Genomic DNA, 15,833 nt, shown 5'->3' with positions numbered 1-15,833 from the left:
CCCATTGGCTGAGGAACTGCCTGGCCACTGAACACCCAGAGCTCCTGGTGGAAAAGGGAGGTTCTCACTTCAGCTCCGGTTGCAGGCATTAGTGCTCTGCAGCCAGCAGCCATCCCTGGCAGTGAACTCTTCCAGGACTGAAGCTGTAGCTTTATCTTCCAGCTCCCTGGGCCATCCCCACTGCCCAGCCCCAGGGATCTGGGGAACTGGAGCATCCACGAACACATCTGCTCCCTCTCCTCCTAATATACTCAGGCCCGAAATGTTCTTAAGGCCCAGAACTTTCTCATATCTGAAATGAGGCATTGCAATAAAAAGGCACCCACAGCATCATGCAAGTGGCATCTTGCCACACACGCGAAAAGTTTAATTTGAATCTAATCATGAGGAAATGATCAGACAAATCCACATGAGGGACATTCTGCTAAACAACTGGCCTGAATTCTTCAAAAATGTCAGTATCATGAAAGACAAAGTAGTCTGGGAACTATTCTAGATTAAAGGAGACAGAAATGGCAAACGCAACTCATGATTCTTAATTGGATCCTGGATTTTTTAAAAATGGCTATAAAGGATATAACTGAGATAATTGGGGAAATTTGAATATGGATGCATCCTAGCTAAAAGTATTGTAAGACTGTGATAATTGTGCTGTATTTTTATAGGAGAATGCTCTTGTTCTTAGGAGATACATGCTGAATAATTTAGGGATAAAATGTAATGATATCTATAATTGATTCTTAAATGGTTTGGCAAAAGATAAGTATGTGTACATGTATATGTATAGAGTGTGTGTAGAGAGAGTGCACCACTGTGCAAAATGTTAGCAACTGATGAATCTAGATGAAGTATAGATGGATGTTTATTGTTTTATTCAGGCAAATTTTATGTAAATTTGAAAGTCTTCAAATTAAAAAGTTGGAAGGAAATAAAAAACCACTTTTCACTCTTCAAAAGCAGTGGTTTTTGTTTGTTTTGTTTTCATGAGTCGAAAATGTTCCTGGCTGAGCTGGCTGGATAGCTCGGTTGGTTAGAGCATAGCCTTATAACACTAAGGTTACAGGCTTGGATCCCCACAGCAGACAGCCACCAAAAAAAAAAAAAAAAAAAAAAGTTCCTGGGAGAGTTCTATTTTTGTGCATGCACATTTAGAAGAAATAAAGCCTAGATGACATAAAATACAATGCCCACACTGATCACCAGAGTGCCCTGGAAAGAAAGAAGCAAACTGAGTGGTCCAGGATCTGGCCCTACCACTAAATTGAGACCGTTGGAAAATTCCCCACCTCTGTGCCTTGGTTTTTCCCTTTAAAATGAAGAAGCTGCTCTAACTATTGGAATTCAATGCAAGTAACAAGTATTTTTGGCCACTTTCCAGGTGCTGGGCTCTGTGCCAAGCTCTGCAGATAGGCAGAACAGGATGACATGGTCTCTGCTGTCACAGATTATAGACTGCTGGGGCAGGCAGCCCTTGAACAGGGCAGCACAAGGAGGTGAGCGTTCAGAAAGGGCAAGGACGGATTGCTGTCGGGGCGTGCAGCAATAGGGTTTACCCTGAAAGGGAGAGGGAAGCCTTCCTTTCCAGAAACTGATGTTTAAATAGAAATCTTCAGGCTGTTTAGAGGTTAGTCAAAGGGAAGAAGATGAAGAAAACACTCTAAGCTTAGGAAAGAAAATGTTCAAGGACCCCAAGATGGGAAAGAGGAACTGAAAGAAATATCGAATGGCTTAAATGTTAGAGAAACACATCCCCGAGATCTCTACTCAGATTCTTTGTTTCTTTCGTCTCCTTTCAGCTGACATGAGGAAATACACTGGGTGTTCTTTCTTCACTTCTATGGAGACTCAGAGGGTTGGGAGGGTCTTTAAGAGATTCTCTGCATTTTATGGAACTTTCCTTTGGATCCCCCAATCAGAGGACAGGCAACACATCTTAGTTTCTCCTGAGGCTTCCTGACTGCCCAGGTAGAGAGGTGGGTCCTCTCCATCCCCTCTGGCTCCTAAAGCACTTTGAAAATGTCTGTTGCAACACTTGCTGGGTTGTGTGTGAAGGGTCAGTTTCTTTGTCTGCCTTTTTCACAACTGTGAGCTCTGGTGGGTGAACTCTGCTGAGTTCTGGGAATGAGGGAATTAATAAATGCATAATCTCATCCTCAAGGAACTTATGGTCTAGAAGGAAAGAAAGAGAAGTAGTCAGGCAGTAAAAAAATTCCTCGAGGAGGGAAACTGGGATTCTAAGGGTGGGAGCCCGTCAGAGGGGCAGAGCAGATAGAGGAGATGAAATCCCAATGAATGGAGTGCCTGGTTTTGGTTGGTTCCTGACACCTGGTTTTATCTCTCTTTAGGTTCCCTAAGGATACCTCTGTACTCTTACATTAAATTCCCTTCTCTGTTTTCGGCTTGCTGTTGCAACGAAGTGTCTATTACTTGAATCAGTCCCAACTGATAAAGTTCTCCAAAAGAGATTGTATCTATGCTGAATCCTGAAGAATAAGTAGAAGATATTTGGGTTGGGGTAGGGGAAGGCAGAGAAAAAGGCCTATTCTGGAAACTTAAAATACTTGAATATGGCTAGAGTACAGGTTTTTGGGGGGAAGAAGGGGAGTAAGGAATAGATGAGATTGGAGGAGGGTTTGTGTCCAGTAATGGTGGAGCAGCTCATATCAGAACCATCCCACCGATAACAATTATTAACTCTGGACAGACTATAACAAAGCGACTATGTGAAGGCACTGGAAAATGACCAAAAAAGCAGGCAGAAACCAGAGAGGAGTTGGTACTAGGAAGCAGAAAATAGCATGGTTGAATTTCTTATTTTTTAGCTTTTCGCCAGGTAAGTGCCTCAGAGGGCCACTAAAACTCTGATGGGAACCTGCAGTCTTACTGACTGAAAAATAGAGGACAGAGTTTAAGTCTGGGAGAAGGCCACAGAGGGAGAGACTTGAATTCTGCATATAAACTGCCTGATCTTGGGAGGAACATAACAGTATCCAGAAAGTCTACAATGTATCTTTCACAATATCAGGATATAAGCAAAATTACTAGACATATGAAGAAACAAGAAAATATGAACCATATTTGATTACTCAAGGTTCTCCAGAGAAAAAGAACCAATAAGACATATATCTTAATATATACAAAGATATTTATTGTGAGGGATTAGCTCATGTGATTACAGAGGCTGAAAAGTCCCATGATCTGCCATCTGTAAGCTGGAGGCCCAGGAAAACCAGTGGCATAGTTCCAGTCAAAGCCTGAACCAGGAGTGCCAATGTCTGAGGGCAGGAGAAAAAGGATGTCTTAGCTCAAGCAGAGAGATCAAATTCACCCTTCCCCACATCTTTGTTTATTCAGGAACTCAGTGGATCAGATGATGCCCACATACATTGGTGAGGGTAATCTTCTTTACTCAGTCTACCTATTAAAATGCTAATCTCTTCTGGAAACCCTCAGAAATAATGTTTTGCCAGCTATATGGGCAACCCTTAGCCCAGTCAAGGTGACACAAAAATTAACTTTCTTAATACTCAAGAGAAAAGCCAATCAGTGGAGACTGATTCCAAGATATCTCAGATATTTGAATTAGCAGACAAGAAGTTTAAAGCAGCCATTATAACTATGCTCATAACTATATGTAAAGGAAAATATGCTCATAATGAATGAACAGATTCGAAATTTCAGCAGAGAAATAGAAATTATAAAAAAAGAACCAAATGGAAATTCTAGAATACAAAAATACAATATGTGCATAAAAAACTCAGCTCAACAGTAAACTGGAGATGACAGAAGAGTCAATGAACTTGAAGATGCATTGATGGAAATTGTCCAATCTGAAAAACAGTAAGAAAAAAAAAAATTGGTTGGCTGATTAGCTCAGTCGGTTAGAGCACAGCCTTTAACCCCCACGGTCACAAGTTCAGATCCCCATACCAGCAAGCTACCAAAAAGAAGAAAGGATTGAAGAAGTGAACATAGAAACTCATTGACCTGTAAGATTATCTCAAAAGCCCAAACATGTATATATTAGGAGTTACAAAAAGAAAAGAGAGGCTGGCCACTTTGTTCAGTTGGTTAGAATGCAGTGTTGTAACACCAAGGTCAAGGGTTTGGATCCCTGTACAGGCCACCTGCCAAAAAAAAATTTTTTTAAAAGATAAATAGACAAATAACCATGGATCAAAAAATTAGGAAGATTTTTTTTTTTTTTTTTTTTGGCTACTCCTGCTGGAATGGGAATTAGAAAGATTTTTAACTGAATGGTAATGAAAAAGCAAAATGTCAAAACTAAAATGATGTAGCTATAGCAGCAATTAAAGGGAAAGGCATAAAAATCAATAACCAAAGGCTTATTGATGCCATATTGATGGCAATATGATGACTACTAGTCACATGTTACCACTGAACATTGAAATGTGGTTAATGCAGCTGAGGAACTAAATTTTTATTTTATTTTATTTTTTATTTTAACTTTTCAGTATACATTGTAGTTGATTTTTGTGTCTCTTTACCCATTCCTCTTTCCTCCCTCCCTCTTTACTACTCACAACTACATCATATCTAGGAACTAATTTTTAATTGTTTTTCTTAGTTCAGTTTTACTTAAAATTTATTTATTTATTTATTTATTTATTTATTTATTTATTTTTTTGGTGGCTGGCTGGTACAGGGATCTGAACCCTTGAACTTGGTGTTATATTAATTTTTAAAGACTTTCTTTTTAGAGCAGTTTTAGATTCACAGCAAAATTGAGCAGAAGGTACAGAGATTTCCCATATACCCTCTGCCTTAACACATGCTAGCCTTCTCCATTATCAATGTCCCCCACCAGAGCGGTACATTTGTTACAATTGATGAACCTACACTGACACATTATTATCACCCAGATACCATAGTTTACATTAGGGTTCAATCTTGGTGTTATACATTCTAGGGTTTGGACAAATATATAATGACATGTATGTATTATAATAGTATCATAGAGTATTTTCGTTGCCCTAAAAATCCTCTGTGTTCCATCTATTTATCTCTGCCTCCCCCTTAATCTCTGGCAACCACTGATCTTTTTAATGTCTCTGCAGTTAATTTAATTTTCTCTAATTTTAAATAATTTAAAATTAAATTTTTAAATGTAAAATATTTTTCCTTCAAAGACAACTTAATTGTTTTGGTGAGACTACATTTCACTTTATTTATTTATTTTTAAAAAAATTTTTGGCAACTGGCTGCTGCAGGAATCCAAACCCTTGACCTTAGTACTATAACACCATACTCTAAAAAACTGAGCTAACTGGCCAGCCCCTATAATTCACTTTAATCATTGCATTGTATAAGTTTTTTTTTTTTTTTTGGCCAATGTTGGAAGTCAAGCATAGCATAAGATTTTTATTACTTCAGTTGTGTAAAAAATTTTAATGCTGAGGAAAAGACTAAAAATTAAATTTTATTAAAAAAAAGTGAAAGACCTTCAATTAAGCTGTCAAACAATTGTCTGTAAAATACAAGATGTTTCTAATAACATCAAAGATCAATGGATTCAAAATTTGAAAAAATAAAGGTACTATTCTTTAGCTTTAGGTGAGTTGTATGATACCCAGACTAACAGTGAGTAATTTGGGTTAGTTTTGTTTCAAAGGACTTTTAAATTTATGAGGAAATGTCAATTCACTGCCTAAAATATCAGCTTCATGGTGCAGATATTTTAAAATCTTTTACATCTGTTCAAGAAGAATTTCAGGTAGAGATGGAAAACTTAATTTATATTGAGAGAGATGGTTCTTTTAGTTGCATTAGGTCAAAAATTCAAATATGTTGAAATTTTAAAACAAGAGACTGATTCCCTTATGGTGTTGTTCTGTTGTATGATAGTGAAAATATTTGCGCTCAGTTTTCTGAGGCAGACTCTATGAAAAGTGTCACGGATATAGTTAAAATTATTCAGCATATACATGCAAATGTTATGAATTATTGCCAGTTTATGGAACTGCTGAAAGAAACATAAGACAACTTATCCAAAATTTTGATTGAATTTTGGATAAGTTTTACAATGATTTACTGCACTGTAAATGCCAAGATTTTCTTGAAACCAAACAAATGCTTGACAAAAATCAAAGCTGTAAGTCAGTGTGATTATATTTTCTCATTGATATCACACTGCATATGAATGGGCTAATTTTGAAGCTCCAAGAGAAGGAAAAGCTAATTTGTGGCCGAGCTAGACATTAGAAGAATTTTTCTTCAAATATCACTACTATCTGGACAGTTAGACATGTTCTTATTGGGAAAATTCTTTGTTTCTTTGCTCTCCACTAGTAGGTTGGTTCAGTAACAAATATGGGAAAGCTTTTGTTTTGTTTATAATCAATGGTTACAAATATTGGATGCAAAAACTAGAAGAAAAACTTGAACACTTTATTGTTATTGAAGTTGCTTTTAAATTTATGCACTATTCCTTTCAGTTTAATATTTAATGTTAATAATACTGAGTTCACACTAGAATTAATGAATGTATTCAGCTTCGGACAGACACAGTTTGGAAACTGATATGCTTTTGCTTCAAAGTCAAAATAATTCTTCCCAAAAAGATGGAACAGTTTTTCAATTGTTTTTTGGGGGCGTGACTGGCAGAGCCCGGGTCCTTGGTGTTATCAACACCATGCTCTAACCAACTAAGAAAACCAGTCAGCCCTTTTTTTTTTTTTGAAAGAGAATATATTTATTTACACCACTATTTCCTTTTTACAATACCTCTACATTTTAAATAATAAAATTTTCCAGGAAATCATGTAGTTTTAAGTTATTAAGATAATTTAACAAAGAAAATTTTCACTCTGTGACTTTTATTTACATGAATTTTCAAAAGTTTTCAATAGTTCTTTTAAAACTGCACAGCATAACTAAAGGCTCTTATTCAGACCTTTCATTTTTTCCAAAAACTTTCAGTTTAGAAAATTATGCTCATAATCACATCCTTGCAGTTCAGATTGTTTCAGATGAAGATCTTGTTAACATCTTTAGAAACATAAACCTGCTTCATAAACGATCCACATTTGAGCTGCAAGCTGAACCTATTGAAACTTTTTGATAGTAAGCAAGGCTATTTTTGACACGTTAATTAAACTGCTTTGATTAAAACTTTCTGGAAGTTTTCTGTATCAGTCATACAACTGCTTATGTTGTTACACATATACTCTGAGCACACATTGAATTTAAGAGGATGGATTTAACTCCAGTTTGGCCGACACTGAAAGAGACTCATAGGGGATTCAGAACTTTACTGGGGCAGAAATTGGTACATTTTCTTCTGCTTGTCCAGCCATATTTTGGATGCTTAATTTTCCTCTGATGTTTTAATAACTGATTCAGTTACTGGAATACTTTTAAGCATCTTTGGAACAACTTGGTATGTGAATCTACCCTTTTAACTCTAAATTTTATGAAATCCCAATACAAATCAAGTATTCCCAACTAAAATTTTGCTAAATTGAGATGTGCTCTGTGTATAAACTGGATTTCAAAGACTTAGTACAAACCTATGAATGTAAATATCTCATTAAAATGTTTTATACTGATTACATGTTAAAATGATAATACTTGGATATATTGATTAAGTGAACTATATTATTAAAATTAATTTTACCTATTTCGTTTTACTTTTTAAAACACGGGTACTGAAAATTAAAAATTACAAATATGGATCGGGGTTGGTTTGTGCATCCTTGAAGCTATGCTGCCACAGTGCTCTATGCATTTCTAAGAGCAACAAAAAAATGAGTAAATGTTCAGGGTTGGTGTCATTTGAGGATGTGGCTGTGGGATTCACCATGGAAGAGTGGTAGGATCTGAATAATGCTCAGAGGACCCTGTACACTGATGTGATGCTGGAGACCTGCAACAGCCTGGTATTGCTGAGATGCTGCGTTACCAAACCTGAGGTGATCTTCATGTTGGAGCAAGGAGCAGAGCCGTGGATGACTGATGAACCCCCAAAACAGAGCCTCCCAAATGTCCAGATAGTTGATGACCTAACTGAGAGGAGCCAAGAAAGTTATGACCGATGCTTGTGTCAGATTATAATCACCAACAGCAACACATCAAAGGAAGAGAGAGCTGAGTTAGGAAAAATATTCAATTTGAAGTCAAACTGCATTTCGAATCTGATTATCAATAATGGAAACTATTCAGGAATGAGGTCTGAGGAGTATAAAGTATGTCAGGGTGGGCTTTTCTCTAGAAAGCCTAATGAGACACATGCTGTAGAGAAACCTGATGACCATAATATAACTGGAAAATCCATGAGACATTGTAAGCATCTTAGCCAGCATCCCAAAGTTCAAACTAGGCAGCAGCCTTTTAAATATGGTTGACAAGGGAAAACTTTCAACACAGAGCCAATATTTTTGCTGCAGAAGAAGTTTCATGTGGAAGAGACCTCCTGTACATATAATGAATGTGGGAAAACCTGTGGTAAGTCAGCTCTGATTGCCCAAGAGATAACTCAGATAGGGAGGGAAATGTTTCAATGTGATGTATGTGGGAAAGCATTTTATAGGAAGTTTAAACTCACTAATCATCAAAAAGTACACACAGGAGAGAAACTCTATAAATGTAGTGAATGTGAAAAGTCCTACATTAATAAATCATCCCTTACAATCCATCAGAGGACACACAAAGGAAAAAAACCCTATGGATGTAACGTATGTGGAAAAACTTTTCACCAGAAATCACTTCTTAGCAAGCATCAGAGAATTCTCACCGTTGAAAAACCATGTGAATGTATAGAATGTAGGAAATCTTTCTACCTGAAATCAGACCTCAATATATGTCAGAGAACTCACAAAGGGGAGAAACCCTATGGATATAACGTGTGTGGGAAAATCTATCATTTGAAGTCACTCCTTAGTAGGCGTCAGAGAATTCACACAAGTGAGAAACCATATGAATGTAAAGAAGGTGGAAAAATTTTCTACAGTATGTCACACCTCAGTTTGCATCAGAGAACTCCTGCAGGTGAGAAACCCTATGAATGTCGCAAATGTGGAAAATCTTTTTCCTGGAATTCAGTCTTCAGTGTACATCGGAGAACTCACACAGGTGAGAAACCATATGAATATAAAGAATGTAGGAAATCTTTCTTTTTTTTTTTAAAGATGACCGGTAAGGGGATCTTAACCCTTGACTTGGTGTTGGCAGCACCACGCTCAGCCAGTGAGCGAACCGGCCATCCGTATATGGGATCCGAACCCGGGGCCTTGGTGTTATCAGCACCGCACTCTCCCGAGTGAGCCACGGGCCGGCCCATGTAGGAAATCTTTCTACCAGAAATCAGCCCTCAATGTACATCAGAGAACTCATGCTGGTGAGAAACAATATGAATGCACTGATTATGGAAAAACATTCTGGTGGAAGTCGGCCCTCACTAAACGTGAGAGAATTCACATGGGGGAAAAACCCTATGAATGTGATGACTGTGGTAAAACCTTTCGCCAGAAGTATATCCTTACAGTGCTTCAGAGAACACACACAGGTCAGAAACCATGTGAAAGTAAAGGATCTGGGACATCTTTCTACTAGAAATCAGCCTTCAGTGTACACCAGAGAATTCATACAGATGAGAAACTATATGAATATAATGAATGAGGAAAAACCTTTTTTAGCAGTCACTCCTCAGCAGACATCAGAGAATTTACACATATAAGATAGTATTTGAATGCAAAAACTGTAGAAAAACTTTTTACAGTAAATCACCACTCAGTGTACCTCAGATATCTCACACAGGTGAGAAACCATGTAAATGTAAGGATTGTAGGAAATCTTTCTATCACAAATCAACTCTCAGTGCATCAGAGAATGTATACAGGTCAGAAGCTCTTTGAATGTAATGAATGTGAAAATAACCTTTTCCCCAAAGTCAATCCTCAGGTTGCATGGAAGAACTCACACAGGTAAGAAACCATATAAATGGAAAGTAAGAAATTTTTCTACAAGAAGTCATACTTCCCAAAATATCTGAGAATTCAGGTAGATAGCTCTATAAGTGTATTGAGTGTGGAAAAACCTTTCACCTGAAGTCACATCTTGGGATACATCAAAGAAGTCACACAGGAGAAAAATGCTAGGAATGTACAGTTGTCTCTTAATATTAATGGGGGATGGTTTTCTAACACTTTTGGCTACCAAAATTTGGAGATGCTCAAGTCCTTTATATAAAATGATGTACTATTTCTATATATCATATGCATATTTTCCTGTAAACTTTAAATCATCTCTAAATTACTTATAAGACCTAGTACAATGTAAATATTATGTAAAAAAATTACAAATATGTTGCACATTATATTTCTATAGGATAACACTGAATTAATGTTTTACTTTAAGAAGCTAGAAAAAGAAGAGCAAGGTAAGCCCAATGTAAGTAGAAGAAAATAGATAATAAAGCAGAAATCAATGAAATAGAAAACAGACAAATAATGGAGTAAATGAGCAAAGCCAGAAGTGGGTTTTTAAAAAAAGCAATAAAAATGAGAAACCCTTTGTTAGACTGATCAAAACAAAAGAGAGAAGACTGGGGGTAGCACACAATTACAGATGAGATTTAAAAGCTCGTAGCAGATCAGGCAGGGTTTTATAAACCACTTCAAGGCATTTATGTATTTATTTATTTTTTTATAGACCAATAGCTACACTACTTTAAGGCATTTAGACTTACAGCACTAAAAGTATTAAGCAGGGGAATGACATGATCAGATTTGAGTTTTTAAAAAACAAAGCAGCAATCTGGAGTGTTGATGGGAAAGAGACCTACCAAGTGAGAGGTCACTGCAGTGAATCACAGACACTGGGCTCATGTCTGAGGCATCATACTTGCTCTCCTTTCCCACCTCTTTCCTACACATCATTCTCCCATTTAGAAAAGAAAGGCATACCTCTCACCCCTCTGGAATCTTACTAGAGGAGGGGAAAAAAAAAAAAGACAAAATCTTTGGGATGTTAAATAAAGAAACGATTTAAAATATTAATGACAATTAAGCCTTCTTTTTAAAATGTATTTCTTATATTATCACAGAGTAAAATTGACTTTTTATTTTTTTGTACCATTCTATGAATTTTAGTACATACATGAGTTCATGTAACCACCACCACAATCAGAATAAAGAACAGTTTCATCATCCCAAAAACTCCCTCATGCTATCTCTTTGTAGCCACATCCTTCCCCCGCCCCTTGGCAACCACTGATCTGTTCTTCATCCCTACAGATTTGGATTTTTGAGAATGCTATAAAAACAGAATCATTCAATATGTAATCTTTTGAGACTGGCTTCTTTTACATTGCAAAATGCCTTTGAGATTCATCCAAGTGATTGCATGTATTAGTAGTTCTTTCCTTTTTATTGCTGACGAGTATTTTGTAGTATGGATGTATCGTAGTTTGCTTGTCCAATGGAATACTCCTCAGCAATAAAAAGGATCAAATCATTCATACATGCAACAATATCAAGTAATGAGATTGCTAGGTCATACAGTAGGTGTATATTTTAACTTTATAACAAACTGTCAAAGTTGCTATACTACATTGCATTTCCACTAGCAATGTATGAGAGTTCCTGTTACTCTGCATAATCACCAGCACTTAGTATTGTCAGTAATTTTAATTTTAATTGTTCTAATAGGTATATAGTAGTATCTCATCATGGTTTTAATCTGCACTTCCCTAGTGGCTGATGATGTTGAAGACTTTTTATGTGTGCTTATTGCCCAGCCGTATGTATTTTTTGGTGAAGTGACTGATTTCCATTGCCCTTTTCTAAATTAGGTGATTTGTTTTGTTTCTTTTTGTTTTTTTGTGGTTGGGTTTTTTTGTGTGTATGTGTGATTTGTTTTCTTATTGTTGACTTTTCATTTAATTTTTTGGTGCCTGGCTGGTACAGGGATCTGAACCCATGACCTTGGTGTTGTAAGGCTGTATTCTAACCAACTGACTGACTAGCCAGCCCTTTAGAGTTCTTTATATATTCTGGATACTAGTCCTTTGACAGACATGGACTTGCAAATATTTTCCCCAAGTCTGTAGTTTTTCATTCTCTTAACAGTGTCAGTGAAGAGTCTTTAATCAAGGCATTGAGGTCAGTGTTGATGACTGTCTCTGTTCTATGCAGATTTTTGTTGCTGACAAAATTTGGTATTAAAAATGGGGTGTTTTAGCTTACGATTGGATGTTTGTATTCACTTATTATAAAGTGGACTGGAACTAAGGACAATGCAAGTTTAATGACCTCTTCCTTCTCCTAACAAAAATTGCTTTGTCTCTGAAGGAATCTAGTAAGACCAAAGTGCAAAGCCAAGGAGGCACTAGTAGAACATGTTAATGGCAATTGCGCCTTATTTCATCTAGCATACAAACTCAAGGACCTTGTCATTTCTTACCTAACTTATCAGTACAACCCAGTGTGATTAGGGATGTGTATTATCACATTTACTTGAACTGAAAAAATGTCAGACTTTCTGGCAGAAAATGAGTCTGATTTGACTAGCTTTACAATAAAAATTGGCTTTGCCAATTAGGTGATGTGGCCAAATTTTACAAAAATTTAATGAGCTTAATCTGTAGCTCCAAACTTTTGAAGAAATTCTATTTCAAGCATATAAGACAAAAAATATTGGTTAGAGTGCGGTGGTGTAAAACCAAGGTCAGGTTCAGATCCCCATACTAGCCGGTTACCAAAAACAAAAACAAAATTATCCAACATTTTTGGAAATATCTTGGATATTTGGAAAAATATCTTTCTAAAAAAATATTTGGTTGACAAACATGTATTGAAAGGAACAATATTCTGGGCTGGTAGTTAGCTCAATTGGTTAGAACGCAGTGTTATAGCACCAAGGTCAAGAGTTCAGATCCCAATATAGGCCAGAGCCAAGAAAAGAAAAAAAAGGACACCCCCCCCCCCCCCCCCCCCCCCCGGTATTCTAATTTTCCTAACCCTTTCTGAATATATCAGGTTAAACAAGGTGTCTCTAAGTAAAAGTGTTACTGGTTACAATCGATAATTAATTGATAAACCTTGACAAAGTTTTTTGGCACATCTCCCAGAATATGAGAAAGTGAATACTTCTAATGTCTTTTGCAAAACAGGTGGTTTCAAACTCTTGCTTTCGGGCTGGCTGGCTAGCTCAGTTGGTTAGAGGGTGATGCTGATAACAACAAGGTCCAGGGTTCAAGCTCTGTACCAGCCAGCTGCAAGAAAAAAAAAGAATTATTGCTTCAACAAAAATTAAACAAAAATCTAGTCAAGTTGTCAGCAGAGAGACTATTAAAAATAATTTTTGATGATGGAGTACTATGTTTTTTTGTGTATACTTCAGAAAGTGTTCGATAAAATGTGTGACATTGTTGTCATCTATTTAGATATGTGAATAAGATTTCTCAACACTTTTATTTTTTTTTATTTTTTTATTTTTTTGTCTTTTTCGTGACCAGCACTCAGCCAGTGAGCGAACCGGCCATTCCTATATAGGATCCGAATCCGCGGCGGGAGCGTCGCCGCACCCCCAGTGCAGCACTCTCCCGAGTGCGCCACCGGCTCAGCCCCTCAACACTTTTATAAAAACATTCAGAGAAACAAAAAGATAGGAATAGAATTTATTGCTGAACATATCTAATTCTAGGTAACATTGCAGGTAAAAGCATTTTTAAAAGAAACCAGCTCATCCATCTGATGAATAGCTGTGTGGTACATCTACACAATGGAATACTACTCAGCTATAAAAACGAATGAAATACTGCCATTTGCAACAACATGGATGGACCTTGAGAGAATTATATTAAGTGAAACAAGTCAGGCACAGAAAGAGAAATACCACATGTTCTCACTTATTGGAGGGAGCTAAAAATTAATATATAAATTCACACACACACACACACACACAAACCGGGGGGGGGGGGGGGGGAAGAAGATATAACAACAACAATTATTTGAAGTTGATACAACAAGCAAACAGAAAGGACATTGTTGGGGGGGAGGGGGGAGGGAGAAGGGAGGGAGGTTTTGGTGATGGGGAGCATTAATCAGCTACAATGTATATCGACAAAATAAAATTTAAAAATAAATAAATAAATAAATAAAAGTACAACTAAAAAAAAATAAATTAATTAAAAAAAAAAAAATAGCTGTACTTCCAAAAAAATTTTTACTTCTTGTTTTAAAATTATCTATATAAATTTACAATATATGTATTTTTATTTTGATTGTTAATAATAATTATAATGATAATTCAATCCAGAAGAAAAGTTTAACAAGAGCTTTTTTGTCATAGGAAGTAAAAAAGAATGAAAATTTCAATACATGTACATATTTTTGTTACAGAGAAGTATTACAAAGTGATAAATAAAAGACTTTCATGCAAAAAATATATTACCTTGGAATATAGTTCTATGGAGAAAGTGGAATGGAAATACAAGTTCAAGAAGATAAAAAAAATGATAAAATTTGTGATGTAAACGAAGAATTTATTAATGCATTTTTACTGCTTGGACTGACCACGCCCACCTCTCCCTCCATGACTTTGCATAAAATTTTTAGGGGCTGTCTAATAAAAAAGTTCGAAGACCACTAATTAAGCCTCTCTTTCCAGAAACTTGGCTGTGAAATGGAAAAGAGAGGGAGAGCAGTCTAGAGAAAGGCTTAGATCAAAGGTGGCTTTATTTTTTAAGAATGTTCAAGCATTTAATATCATGCCCATTTTACAGAAAAGAAAAGAGAGGCTCGAGAAGCTATGACTTTATTCCAAACAAGATGCTCTGGAACAAGATCGGGGTACTATATCTTGAACAAGATCAGTAATATATCAGTCAGGATAAGCTAGGTTATGATGTAGCAACAATCACCTACTAAATCTCAGTAAGCTTAATACATCACAAGTTTATTTTTCTCCCTTATATATGTCCTAGGGTGGGTCAGCAGGGAGTCTGTTCATCTAAGCTACTCTGAGACCCAAGTCACCAGATGATGGCTTCCTCTCCATCGCTGGGGCAGCTGGCAGAAAGGGATACAATGACTTGCTCATTACCTTTTAAAGCTGGTGGGAAGTAACATGTATTACTCCCGAGTGTTTCAAGTGGGTCAGAGAAGGGCCAATCCTACCATGTGCCCAGAAAGGGAAAGATTTGGAAACTTTGATGAGCCAGTATTGGAAACGGCCACAAACTTGTATTATTTGGTACCTACACTGAGCCCAGGCAAGACGGGGTAAAGCATAACAGACTGTTAGTTCACTTCAGCAGATCAGAGAGTAATGGACTCCCGTCCCTGCCACTCCGTTGTTGCTAGGCAAGCCTGAGCGTTCCTTTACCTTGCGCGGACTTGGAGCTCTTCCAAGCTGTAACATTCTGGTTGTAATGCGCTTGGGACTGGATAAGAGGCGAAGGGGGAGAAAGCAAGCCCAAGAAGTGCCAGGAGTGTCATCTCAGGAAAACACTTTTTAGTATATTTTTGTCCAGGTGCCTGTTGCGTAATGTGCTTTCCAGCCCGCAGACGGCAGTGAGGAGACAGCGGCACAATTCTGCATTATAATAGCGACGTAAAAAGCAGGGGCGGAGGAGGTGCGGGCTGACCATTTAGCTGGGTTGGTAAGAACCGGTGTTGATAACACCAAGGCTAAGGGTTCAGATCCCTGTACCCACCACCCACAAAAACAAATGAAAGAAACAAGCACAAAAAACGCCTAGGGGTCAGACCACCCACAAAAACAAAAGAAACAAGCACAAAAAACGCCTATGGGTCAGACCACCCACAAAAACAAAAGAAACAAACACAAAAAACGCCTAGGGGGTCAGTTAC

The sequence above is a fragment of the Cynocephalus volans genome, chromosome 10 (genome assembly GCF_027409185.1).
Source record: "Cynocephalus volans isolate mCynVol1 chromosome 10, mCynVol1.pri, whole genome shotgun sequence".
In the NCBI taxonomy this organism is placed as follows: domain Eukaryota; kingdom Metazoa; phylum Chordata; class Mammalia; order Dermoptera; family Cynocephalidae; genus Cynocephalus; species Cynocephalus volans.
Note: the sequence above shows the minus strand (reverse complement) of the source record.